This window comes from Chrysemys picta, chromosome 3, assembly GCF_011386835.1.
Source record: "Chrysemys picta bellii isolate R12L10 chromosome 3, ASM1138683v2, whole genome shotgun sequence".
NCBI classification, from domain to species: Eukaryota; Metazoa; Chordata; order Testudines; family Emydidae; genus Chrysemys; species Chrysemys picta.
Genome location: NC_088793.1, coordinates 4,592,472 through 4,605,025, shown reverse-complemented (window position 1 = coordinate 4,605,025; position 12,554 = coordinate 4,592,472). Strand labels below are relative to the sequence as shown.

The following is a 12,554-nucleotide window of genomic DNA, read 5'->3' as shown; positions in this document are numbered from 1 at the left end:
CTACCGCTCTCAACACGTGTTCCATGCCAATTGTAGAACCATTGATCTTATTTGAGTGTGTTTCTAAATTATTTAGCAAGGAATTTTTCAAATCATTATTTTCTCCTTTTTTCTTTCCAGGATTTGAGAGTACAATCTATGATGTGCCTGGTGAAGTGCGGCAAGGCAATCAGAGGACAAGTCATCCATAAATACTTTCATCCATTGCAGGAAGTATTTGTTGATCGCCTCTGAATGTGACTGGAGAAATTCAGGTACTGGCCTCATTCAGAGGCGGATTAAAATGTATTGAGGCCCTGGGCACAAAGAACATTTGGGGCCCTCTGCACCCTCTACCACAGGTCCCCATCCCCTGCCACAGGGCCCCACCCCCTGCTCCTCCCCTTCCCCCATGGCCCCGCCTCCTCGCCTGGCCAGAAGATGGGTGGTGGTAAGAGCTGCTCATGGAGCCTGATCCACTATGGGGAGCCCTGGACCCTCCACCTGCCCTGGGCAGCGCGCTCTGGGGGGCAGGGACACAGGCCCCACAGCACCTCGCCCAGGGTAGGTGGAGGGGCCGGGGCTCCCCACTTCTGCCTGGGCTACCTGGTGGCTCTTACTACAGCCTAGGGTAACCACATGTCCTGTTTTGGCTGGGGCAGCCCCCTTTTTAAACCCTGCCCCGACATCCTGACATTTTTGGCAAAACGGGCCTTTGTCCTGTTCGCTCTTGCCAGTTGATCGTCAGTTGGCAAGAGCAAGTGGGACAAATACCCAGTTTTGCAAAAAAGGGTCTGAGGAGGTGAGTAGTGGAGCTTGGGGCAAGCAGCAGGGTGAGGAAGGGAGGAGAAGATCAAGCCAGGTCTACGCAGGGGAGGGGCTCAGGAGAGGGACTCGGGCCAGGTCCACGTGGGGTGGGGGCAGGACTGGCCTTAGGGGTGGGCCACTCAGGTGACCTCCCGGGGGCACCATGCAGCACTGCAGAGGTGTGCACTACCGGTGTGGAGTCAGAAACTGCTCCCAGCTGGCAGGAGGGCGCTGCATGGGGGGTGCCCAGATTCCTCTGTGCTTCCTGCCAGTGGAGGAACATGGGGGAGCGACTGGTGATACACAGATACTGCCCCCCCCCCCCGCCAACGTTCCTCTGTGCCCCCCTAGGGGGCTGTGAAGGGGGGAGCGAGAGCAGTACCAAGTACTCCGTACATCCAGGTGACTTTCCCCATCTGGGCCATGCTGGGAGGCACCAAGAGCTGCTTCTCTCCTGCCCTCTCCTTACGCAGCCCAGGTGGGGACAGTGACCTGGATGCAGGGAGCCCTGACATTTCTCAAATTTGCAGACTCCAGGAACACACGAAGACCAAGGATAGTGACCGCGAACACAATCACAAGTATAAAGTCTTATCTGTACTGCGAGTTTTATTGAAGCAATAATTAAAATCACAATTAGCCATGTCTATACAAATCATACAGAAACCCATGCAATAACTACTACTCTAGTCATACTCAAAAGATATTCTAGGGTCTGATGGATCTCTCAACGGATGATCATTGATAGAGGGACAGTTCCTGCCAGGGTTACCCTTGGGGTCTTCCCACTTTTAGCCAACCAGGGAATCTCTTTTATATTGTAGTTCTGACCACACCTAGCACCTTATGCATATGCATGAAGGTTTCAGCCCTCTTTTCCTTATCTGTACTTCCACACCCCATGAATATTGGGGTGCCCCATTTTTAATAAGTTGTTTCTTAGTTCCCCTTATTCTCATTAGCATCTATGCATAACGTGTCTATGGAAGGAGTACGGCAGAAAGGGATCTAGGGATTATAGTGGACCACAAGCTAAATATGAGTCAACAGTGTGATGCTGTTGCAAAAAAAGCAAACATGATTCTGGGATGTGTTAACAGGCGTGTTGTGAGCAAGACACGAAAAGTCATTCTTCTGCTCTACTCTGTGCTGGTTAGGCCTCAACTGGAGTATTGTGTCCAGTTGTGGGCACTGCATTTCAAGAAAGATGTGGAGAAATTGGAGAGGGTCTAGAGAAGAGCAACAAGAATGATTAAAGGTCTTGAAAACATGACCTATCAAGGAAGGTTGAAAGAATTGGGTTTGTTTAGTTTGGAAAAGAGAAGACTGAGAGGGGACATGATAGCAGTTTTCAGGTATCTAAAAGGGTGTCGTAAGGAGGAGGGAGAAAACTTGTTCACCTTAGCCTCTAAGGATAGAACAAGAAGCAATGGGCTTAAACTGCAGCAAGGGAGGTCTAGGTTGGACATTAGGAAAAAGTTCCTAACTGTCAGGGTGGTTAAATACTGGAAAAAATTGCCTAGGGAGGTTGTGGAATCTCCATCTCTGGAGATATTTAAGAGTAGGTTAGATAAATGTCTATCAGGGATGGTCTAGACAGTATTTGGTCCTGCTATGCGGGCAGGGGACTGAACTCGATGACCTCTCGAGGTCCCTTCCAGTCCTAGAATCTATGAATCTATGGCAACCTGTGGTCAGGACAGGACATTCCATGGTGTTACAATCAGGTGTCTTGTGGTCTTGGACAATACATTGCTGTCTGTTGCAATCTGTTTTTCCGTACCATCGCCTAATGGCACATCTTTTTAGTAATCTTGTGACCTAACTGGCATGGAGTTACCTGTAGGTCACCCACTCCTGACAAGCATTCCTAAGCCTATGACCTCGTCTGGCGAAGCTTAAATCTTCCAGGCCTCAGCCCATAGGCCTTCCATACCAGCCAGGCTTTACCCATATGTCTAATATATATACACACACACACACACAACACTCCTAAATACTGGTTCATCTTATACGCCTATAATCCTACCATTTAAATCTACTAGCATACATTAATTATAGGAAAAAATCGCATATAAATTATCCATAAGACTAAATAACACACTAATAAATGGCTACAATAGCAAAGTCTGGTACATTAATGTCCCCATTTTATACAGGGGATGCTATACTAACGTTAAAGCTGTTTCAGCTCAGAGATTACAGCCTCCTTTGTAAACTCCTCCCACTCTGGAGGGATTGCTCCTTTGCCCTCAAATTTTGCACAATAATCTTCTTCCAATATTGACCTGAAATGGGACACGAACCATTTCCAGTAAGACTGCGCTGAGTTGTCGGCTGTGATGCTCCAATTGGCATAAGCAGGTCCCACTTGTCTATAATTTTTATATGGAATTTGATTCTTTTCACAAAGCACCATGAAGTAGTCACTTGCTACAAGACTAGAGCAGATCTCAATGACAAGCTGGTCTGTTCCATACCACTGGGTACCATTCAGGGCCTGAGGACGATGGAAAGGAACACTGTGGTCTCCGTCATGACCAGGTATTGTGTTTGTGCACTGAGCCTTGCAAAAGGGACATTGCTCCCAGCACCCGCAGAGCTGTTCAACTAGTATTTTATGAGGTTTCAGTTTAAATGGCTCCATATCAATCCCAGAAAATTCCTGTTTCAGGTTTTCTAGGACCGGGGGCAAAGCTTTACTCATTGCCTCTTTCAGAAACTCTATGTCCTTTATTTCCTGATGTTCAATGCTTTTCAGATCACTTCTGGGAAGGTCTAAGTCATCTCCAAGTCTGTTGCAAAATTCATCCAGCCACAAGGATACGTTGCCATATTTATCTTTGACAACTCTAGTCGAGTCACGAATAGCTGAAAGAACAAGAGTCTGGAAAGATTCAAGGGAAATAATTAAGAAATTCTTCAGTCTTGGATTTTTCTTGTCTAAACAATAATCATCAACGCATTTCTTGATAAAACTCTCTAAGAAGTCCCGTGGGAAATGAATGTATTGTCTGTACTTCTCAAAGTTTTCCTCCTCCGCCAGGGATATCAGAATACTGGTTTCCAGTTTGGATCTATTGCCATTGAAGGCTGAATAGTTAGACCTCATCTCATTGGCTATGTCGATGGCAGTCTTGTCATAGACCGCCTGGCGGAGAGCTGCAGAAAGCTTGGTGCATAAGAAATCAGCAAATGTTGTGATGGAGGCTGCTCCTTGGCAGGAAATTTGAAAACACTTAAAAAAATCGTCTCTTTTCTTTTCGAGGTAGACGGTTGGATCGTTGGCATTCTTAAATGCTCTGTGCATGTCTTCAAACCGCTCTGCTGCCATTTTGCACAGATACAGGGATAACTCTATTTTGTACTCATTATTAAATGTGTATTTTGAGGTTTTGGCTGCAGAGTCCACCTCTCTTCTTATTTCATTCAATATTTCGTGAATGTAACTTTGATTATAATCCATTCTCTGCTGCTCCTTCATATCAATTTTCATGTTAACAAGCTGTATGATGCGAACTGTAACCTGCTCTATGTTCTTTATATCACAGTTATCCAAAGTCTTATTGAAGATGCCTAGTGTTTTCTTCATGACAATATGCTTGGAAATATCGACAGAAAATGTATTTTTGCGGGAGGAACTTTTAATTTTCTCTGCGATATTGGGTTCCTGTTTAAAATGCTGCAGAAGAATGTTTTCTACATCCATGCTAACGTCAGGTTCCTCAGCAGAAGGGGCATCTGAAGATACTTCATAGACCCATCGTTTCCAAAGGCCGTCAAAGTTTTCTTTCAATGCTGCTCCACTTAGTTCCTTGCCTTTTAATCTCAGAGCCAACTCTTTGCTTCTTTTGAATAGCTCATTTTCATATTCTGACTTCTTTTCAACAAGTTTGCTTTGGTTCTTCTTCAGTTTGATAAATTCTTCAGATTTCCTCTTAGTTTCATCAATCAGCGACTCTTTCAGATCATTCAGTTTATTTTCAGTACTTGCTTTCCACTGAATTAGTATTTCACAGTCTTGATCCTCGGTGAAGAATCTTTCTGTGTCATTCATGATGGCACGATATTTTTCTTTAACTTCTTCTTCAAGGCTTCTCCTGGTGACATGCTGAATTTCTCTCTTCTTAATTCGATTGTTCAGTTTTGTCTGCAGTTCTAGTATGTGACTTCTCAACTGCCACGTCCACTGGTTAAACATTTTTTCTAACCTGTTGTAGGCTGCAATCTCCAATGTATTCTTGAAGCTGAAAACAAAGTTCTCATTTAATAAAGCCTTCCACAAATCACCGATTCGGACTTTTAACTCTGACAGCCTCAAAACACTGCCCTTGGATTCCTTTTTGGCAGCCATGAGAATCTTGCTCTTTAATTCCTGCACATTTTGGCTGTAGCTGGGATTCGGAGGTGCCATTGGTGGGTCCCCTTCCCAGAGGTGAGCAAAGTAATGAATGTGGGTGTTCACGTCAAATCGGATAACGTCACTAAAGCGGTTTACATCACAGAACTCTTGCTGGGCTGCAGTAACTGTCATTTCATCTAACTTTTGTTGGAGGCGTCTTTGTCCTTCCATATTCTGTTCTTTTGCCGTTATTTCTCCAACATTTTGGTGCACAAACAAACAGCTTGGGGAGAGCTTTACTTGCTTCATCCTCAGAAAGGCCTGGACAGCGATCTGCAGGATATCTTGCATTTCTGAAGGATTCTCTCCAAAAATATTGATCAGAGTCATGTTGCCAAGACCAATGACAAAGGTGGCTAACTCATTATCATGATTGAGTGTTGATTTACTGGTTAGTTCCATGGCCCGAAGCCCTTCAGTATCAACGACTAGTATATAATCAATGTTCAGACTTTGTTGGAGATTCTCATCCACTTTAATCAGTTGCATGAACGCCCCCCTGGTGCATCTCCCGGCACTGACACTAAACTGCAGACCGAACATGGCATTTAGCAATGTTGACTTCCCAGTGCTTTGGATACCAAGCACAGAAAGAACAAACACCTTTTTGTCTCCTAACTTCTCCGTCAACTTGTCAAAAACTGCTCTCACCCATTTCAGTGGCACGTATGAAGCATCGCCGTCCATCAGCTCAACGGGATACCCTGAAGCCATCAGGTCAGCTGCAATTTGGGGAAGTTCAAGAAAATGTTGATCTTCTTGGGGCAAAGTACCAAGAGCTTCATAAATCTGAGCAACCTCTCTGAAAATGTGTTCAAGGCCAATCGTAGAAGCAGTTATCTCAGCTGAGACTGTTTCCAAGTTACGTTTCAATACATTTTCTGAGTCACCATTTTCCCCTGGGTCTGTTTCTTCCAGCATTCGTGACCATAAGACATGGTATTTTTGGCGAAGTTCTGCAAGGCGGTCAGAGATCAGGTCATCCATAAATACTTTCAGCCACTGCAAGAAATATTTTTTGGTGATCTCTGAATGGGACTGGAGAATTTCCAGCACCGACCTCATTAAATCATTGTGGGAGGATGCTCTCCTTATCTGATCATGTCGTATAGCACGTTTTTCTGATTCAATTTGGCTCCGGTGCTGTTCAATGCTTCTCTTCATTTTATCTTGTAAGCGGCTAAGTTCCTTATCTTTCTTACACCACTTGTGCCATAATTCTCCTTGAAGAGGCAATAGCTCTTCCTTCATGCCCGATACGTTAGTCTCCTTGAAGAGGACCATCACTGTCTGTGCCATTGACTTGGCTTGTTTACACTCTTCTTTGTCTTCGTCAATGAGAAAACGATGCTGACGAGCAATTTCTACACAGGTTTCAAGACTACAAGTGGGGTTCGAACCAGCCAGTAAATCTTTAATTGTTGTTGCCAGTTCATCTATTAATTCTGCTTCATTTCTGTTCTTCATGCCTATTTTTATGTTTAGATTGGATTTACCTGCTACAACGTTTTCTTTTTCAGTCAAAAGACATACAAAAGGCTTTGGAGATTTCAGGAGATCACTTACAATTTGCTTGCCTATTTTGTTCTCATCAGAAGTTGTAAAGAGCACTACATTTATAGAAGCGATCTCCTGTAAAAATCTGACCTGTTGCTCGTGCTCTCGTGCATCCCCGTGAAGATTAGTGAAGGCGATGCAATTGTCAAATCTGTCATCATCCTTTCCACCTGGACAGTACCAGGAGATTTCCACAACCCCGTTCATCAGGAGACAATCTTTACTGCTGCCTCTACAATCACGATGGAAAAAAACGTCATGTTTGTGCTTACTCAGCAGAGCATTCAGGATCTTAGACTTAGAAGAATGAGGCGAATGACCAATCCGTGTGAAGGACACCACAGGTGTATCTGCTTGATAAATCAGTTTGTTTTTATAATTTTTAATGCTAGTCTCCACTCCTGATTTCTCACCATGATGCCAACTCTTTTTAACTTGGCTAAGGGACCAAAGAGGGAATTCTATTTGTGAAGTACGAGGATTTGGCACCAGAAGTGGGAGCGCAAACTGGCAGAAAGCGAGCTTTGTTGAAAGATACTGTCTCATGAAGTCATCTGCACAATGAAAAATTGCCATCTGGATGTCCATTGGGTGCACGTGTGTCTGCCTTGATGTACCAGACTCATTAGTTCCCTCATCATCATTTAAAAAGTCCTCGTAGATATCCGAGGTTGCATCTGAGTATTCGTCCATCTTGCTTGACGTGTTCAATGCACTTGTTGTTCCTTGTTTTGTTTTACAGTCATCTTTGCAAACCAGATACCGTACCCGATAGTCCAGCATCAACAGCTTTTGCAAAAAATAAAATGGCAGTTCACTCTCGGTGCTGGGCTGGCTGTCATGTAAAGAAGTCTTGTCAATCACATGGAAATCTGCCATCCCCATTTTCCTTGGATAGTAGTTTTCAAGTCCAAGTCGTCTGATCAAATTGAGAAAATCTTGAGTTCTGAATCCTTCAGACATTTTAACATCCTTTGGTAGCACTTCGGGCTGTGGCTTTGGTAGGGGTGTCTGCTTAGCCCTTTGACAGACATGCCTTAGTTCTTTTATTATATCCTGTTTCTGCAGATTGCTACTGGAAGTTTCATATTCTCCTTTTACAAGGGTATTTAGGTCTCTTTCCAGGGCATTCCAGTCATCACATGCATCAGGCTTCATAAAGACATTAGCTACTTCACCTGACAACAAGTTTCCCAGGTGACGCTTCATGAAAGTCAAACGTTTGTTCTTCTCCTCTGGAGACACGTCTTTGAATTCAGTTGTCACTGTCAGACCTGTCAGTAACAGGAAAGCCTGAGCTCTGGAAACATCCTGATCCCTAAGCGTCAAATATCTCTCATGTGCCCTTTGCATTTCCTTTAACATGAAGTTAATTTCTGGGCACCCGAGGAGATACTGAAAAGTGTGACTTTCCACCCGGTATCCTGTGCTGGCTGCAATGGAGAGCAATAACAGTTCTGTGTCTATCTGCTCTCCGTCCTGTAGAGCCTTCAGCAAGGAACAGAAAGCTAAGCTCACATCCAAGCTAGCCTTTACTTTTGCTGCCTCCACTGCGGCTGGGGAGGAGTTAGGCCCATAGGTAACAGCCTGTATGTAATTCTTCATGTCCTGTAGGACTTGAATGAAATCAGCAAATTCAGAAACACGGACAGATTTTTGCTGCTTTTCTTCTTCATGAAAGATCCACTGCAGGATGGAGGAAGATTTGGGGAAATTCTTAACTGAATAGACATGAGGGTCCAGAAGGCAGCGCAGCAGAGATTTAGTGGACATGGTGTTATGTGCAGGTAAATCTTTGCATAGTAAAACTGTGTTTTCCAGGAAATCCTGAAGCACCTTATCCGACAGGCAGATGTTGATCCAGGTCCTGTTGTGTTTTGTTTTTTCAATTAGCTTCTGTTTGAAATTGAGCAGAGTCACCAGCTGTTCTTCATCCCCAGTGACTTCCCAGGTCTTCATTTCCTCTAAGAACGATCTGGCCTCATCCACTGCACTGAGTGATTCCTCCCCAACCAATGTACTTGCACTGAGCGTTGTTAGGGCTTCATAGGCCCTTGTGAGGCTGCTGCTCATTTGATAAACATCTTTAAAATCTTGTCTGTGATTGGACAGGATTATGTCCCACACTGGAATCAGCCGAGAGCCTCTGTCAATAACAGACCAGGTTTTGTTACTGGCCAATAGTCCAGATTTCCATGCTGTGAGGGAATCCACTCCAGGTGGGCCCCCTGTCTTGGTCACAAACAACTGAATCTCTGTGTGCATGCGTTTTCTATCTGTGCCCTGAAATGAGGCTTCAGAACCTGATTTTGACACAGTAACACCAGCTGAAATGCTCCAACCAAAGCCACTATAGCTGCCCCCAACATAGGAGCTGAGTGCATCAGATGTTTGTTTCTTCACCTCGTCCAGCTGCTCTGCCCGGAATCCCTCAGAAGACGCTTTCCACCAGAATATCCCACCCAAGTGAAGGGGGCCCTGGTTTACATGAGACCCGAATCTCTTGAAGAAACTCCCGCCCCTGCTCTTCAGCATGTTGAGCTTGTCCGGCTCTGGGGTGTGACTCAAAAGCTGCTCCATGACTTTTAACTCTTGCAGCGCTGCACTGGAAAGTCGAAGCTGATCCTTGGGGAAGTAGCATGAGGCCAGTGGGATGTAGCTGTACTTGGTGGTGCAAATGTAAGTGTGTTCAGAGCGGGATTTGTGGGTTTCTTCAGATTCTGAAGAGCTGCTGTGATCTGAGCTGGTTTCAGCACTAAACCCCCGAAATCCACCTTTGGCTGCAACACTAATGCTGAAGCCCAGCTTCTCCATGGCCTTTGTGAATGTGGATTCTGCTTCAGCCGATGAAAACTCCTTCTTCTCAAACAACGGCCCTTGCTCTGGACCAAAGAGCTCGAACCCTTCTGGGATGTCTATGAGCTGTTCTCGCTTCTCCACCATCTCTGCAAGCTTCTTGGTCTGGTAAATGCCCTGCAGGGCCAGCCCTCCCGACGCCCATCTCAAAACTTCCTTGTCAGGGAGATTCTCACTCTGGGACACCGACTCCTCCAGGAAGCTTAATTGCTTGTGCACATTCTCCATCACCTCCATCAATGGCTTCTCAGACGGTGCCCAATACTCTGGGGCGATGTCCATAGCTTGCCGCAGCTCCTCCTCTTTCTTTCTTACAGCTTCCTCATGTCGGCTTCTGCCTTTCTCCTGCATTTCTTTTAGCTCCTTCAGTGCCGACTTAGCCTGCTCCTGCCTCTTCTTTAGCATCTCCAAGCGTTGCTCCTGCAGCTGCTTCATTGTTGCTTTGCTGTCTATCTTAAGTAGCTCTTGGAGCGCCTGCTTTTCCCATGTGTGCTGTACGTCACATTCTAACTTTAGGTAGTCGTCATATTGCAGGTGTTTCAAGGCTTGGTAGAGGTAACTCCAAGTTGTTTGTGTAGTTTAGGCAGCCAGTGCTCTGCATTCAGACCCACTGTTTCCAGTCTCTTGGCTAGTTCATCCTTTGCAGGGTCTTCCTGAGCTGAATTCTTGGGTTTTTCTTTTCCCGTAGACATGGCTGTGAAATGGAATAGAAAAATAATATCACACTTTCATGAAGACGTCTCTCCCTCCCTACCTCCGCCAGCTCCATTCCCAGCCATACGTAATATATAATGGGCTACACTGTGGCACAGGATGGATAAGAAATTATGACTTTGAAAAAATAAAAATAAATTAAGGATTTTTTATTTAAATATATTTTTCTTTTAAAAAATAAACCTATTTGAAATTATATTTGAAATGATCAAAATATATGTTAAGGCCTAAACTTATTATAATGTATTAAAATCATTTAAACAAAATACAATTAATATGAAGTAGTATGTTTGCTGGCTAATTTTTAAAGAAAGTCAAACCACTGAATGGCTGGAAGTCGTTATCTAAGCACCTGGAACCAGAGTTTGCTGAAGGGCTAAACTAACTTTTGACAGCAGTAGCCTCTTCTGCAGGTGCAGTGAACATTTTCTTCATCTCAGTTTATTCAACTAGGTCAGTTCATTCAAAATTAAGAAACGAACTGGGAGTTGATGAAGCAGGAACTCTTGTTTTCCTCTTCCATTCTATGAATAAAAACTAGGTCTGAGAGAATGAGATCTACTAGTTCTAAAACCCTGCAGGTTGGGATGAACAGAAACAATATTGCAATTTACTAACTACAGATAATACTTCCTTTCATAAATCTGTCAGTTTTAAATATGAAATATGTTTTAATAAACATTTTTCTTATATTCAGCACATTTAAGGTAGTTTTATTTAACTAATAAGAACAAAACTTTAAATGCATTTTTTGCATTTTCACTTGAATTCCAATTTCCATTAAAATAGAACTTGACACAAATCATAAGTAAAAAATTAAACATAATCTCAGACATAAGAAATTCATTATTCACTGTTTTTCTAATATAATAAAGAAATGTAAAAATTAAGAATCCAAATGAATGTATGTTAGGCAATGTAATTATTTAAATAAATTTGTATAGATATAGGGTATCCTCCTGGTTAGCAAAAAGTACTATCAAATTTAATGTGAAGGCTCTAATTCATTGCAAATCAACATGTTTTTCGTAGTTAGCAACCACTGAGACTCAACCTTTCTTTACGTAAGTATCTAAAGATACAAATGCAAAACAAGATTAAAATTATTTAAATCAATAATTCCTGCTTGCTGATTGAAATCATTATTCAAATCAGTTATTTAAATGGCTTTGATTTAAATCAGAGCACCCTGGCTACGACGCTGGATAGGATGTGATGTAGTGCTGTTGAGGTGCTCTGGGCGGGATTGTGTCAGGGGTAGGAAAAAATAGTATGTGATCATATAATTAAAGGCTGTACCATTAAGACTGCCTGGGCAACCTTATTTCTGGCATTTCCTACCTTTTGAGTGCTTAACTTTGCAACCGTAGTAATGTTCTTTTAACATAGTTTGTGTGTGTGCCTGCATGTCATTTCCTATGTTTTTAAAAAAAAGTTTTTCAACAGCAATTCCATCATCTGGCATCATACTGAAAACCACATGGGTCATCAGCAGGGTCGGAACCTTTAGATCCGCCACACAGACCTCTGTCACTTGACGTAACTGAGTCACTGATAGCAGTAGCAGGTTGTTACCCAGTCTCCTTGCCCACCAAGTCCTAGTCTCACCCGTCCAGATTCCTGAACTTGGGCCTGTCGCCTGAACCGCCCCCCTTACATTGATCCGTCCCACTCTGCTCCCCCCTTTTCCCTCCTGAACCCAGCCCCCACCCAACATTTATCCCCCAACCTGCTTCTGAACGCCACCCCCACCTTTAGCCCCACTAAGTTGCTCCCAAACCTGCTCCCTCCCCCTTAGCCCTGCTGACCCACCCTGACCCCTGGCCTCCACCCTAAGCCTGGACAGCTGGCTCATGGACACAAGACAGCCCCCTCCCCCCTCCACCCCCCATACCCCGGCTCTTTCGGCTGCTGCTTGTTCCCCCATGTAGCCCTGCCAGTCCCGCACCCGGATCTCCGGCACCTCCCCCTTAGCCCGTGCAGCCTGTCCCTGGCACCCTTTCCTGACACTTTAATCTCCCCAGACTGCTCCTGAACCCACCCCTGTCTGTTCCTGAATCCTGCCTGCCCCCCACCCTGCCCCCTTAACACCACCAGTCCTGCTCCTGAACCCACCCCTGTCTGTTCCTCAATCCTGCCTGCCCCCCACCTGCCCCTGCCCCCTTAACACCACCAGTCCTGCTCCTGGGCCCAGGCCTGGCTTTGCTCTGCTGAGCTCAGGTGAACACTGATTTCTACA

General features: G+C 44.5%; 1 pseudogene; it reads right to left on the bottom strand.

Moving 5' to 3' along the window:
- Positions 1 to 1,385: 1,385 nt before the first annotated feature.
- LOC135982122 (interferon-induced very large GTPase 1-like) overlaps positions 1,386 to 12,554 on the bottom strand; it is a 12,010-nt pseudogene continuing 841 nt past the window's right edge.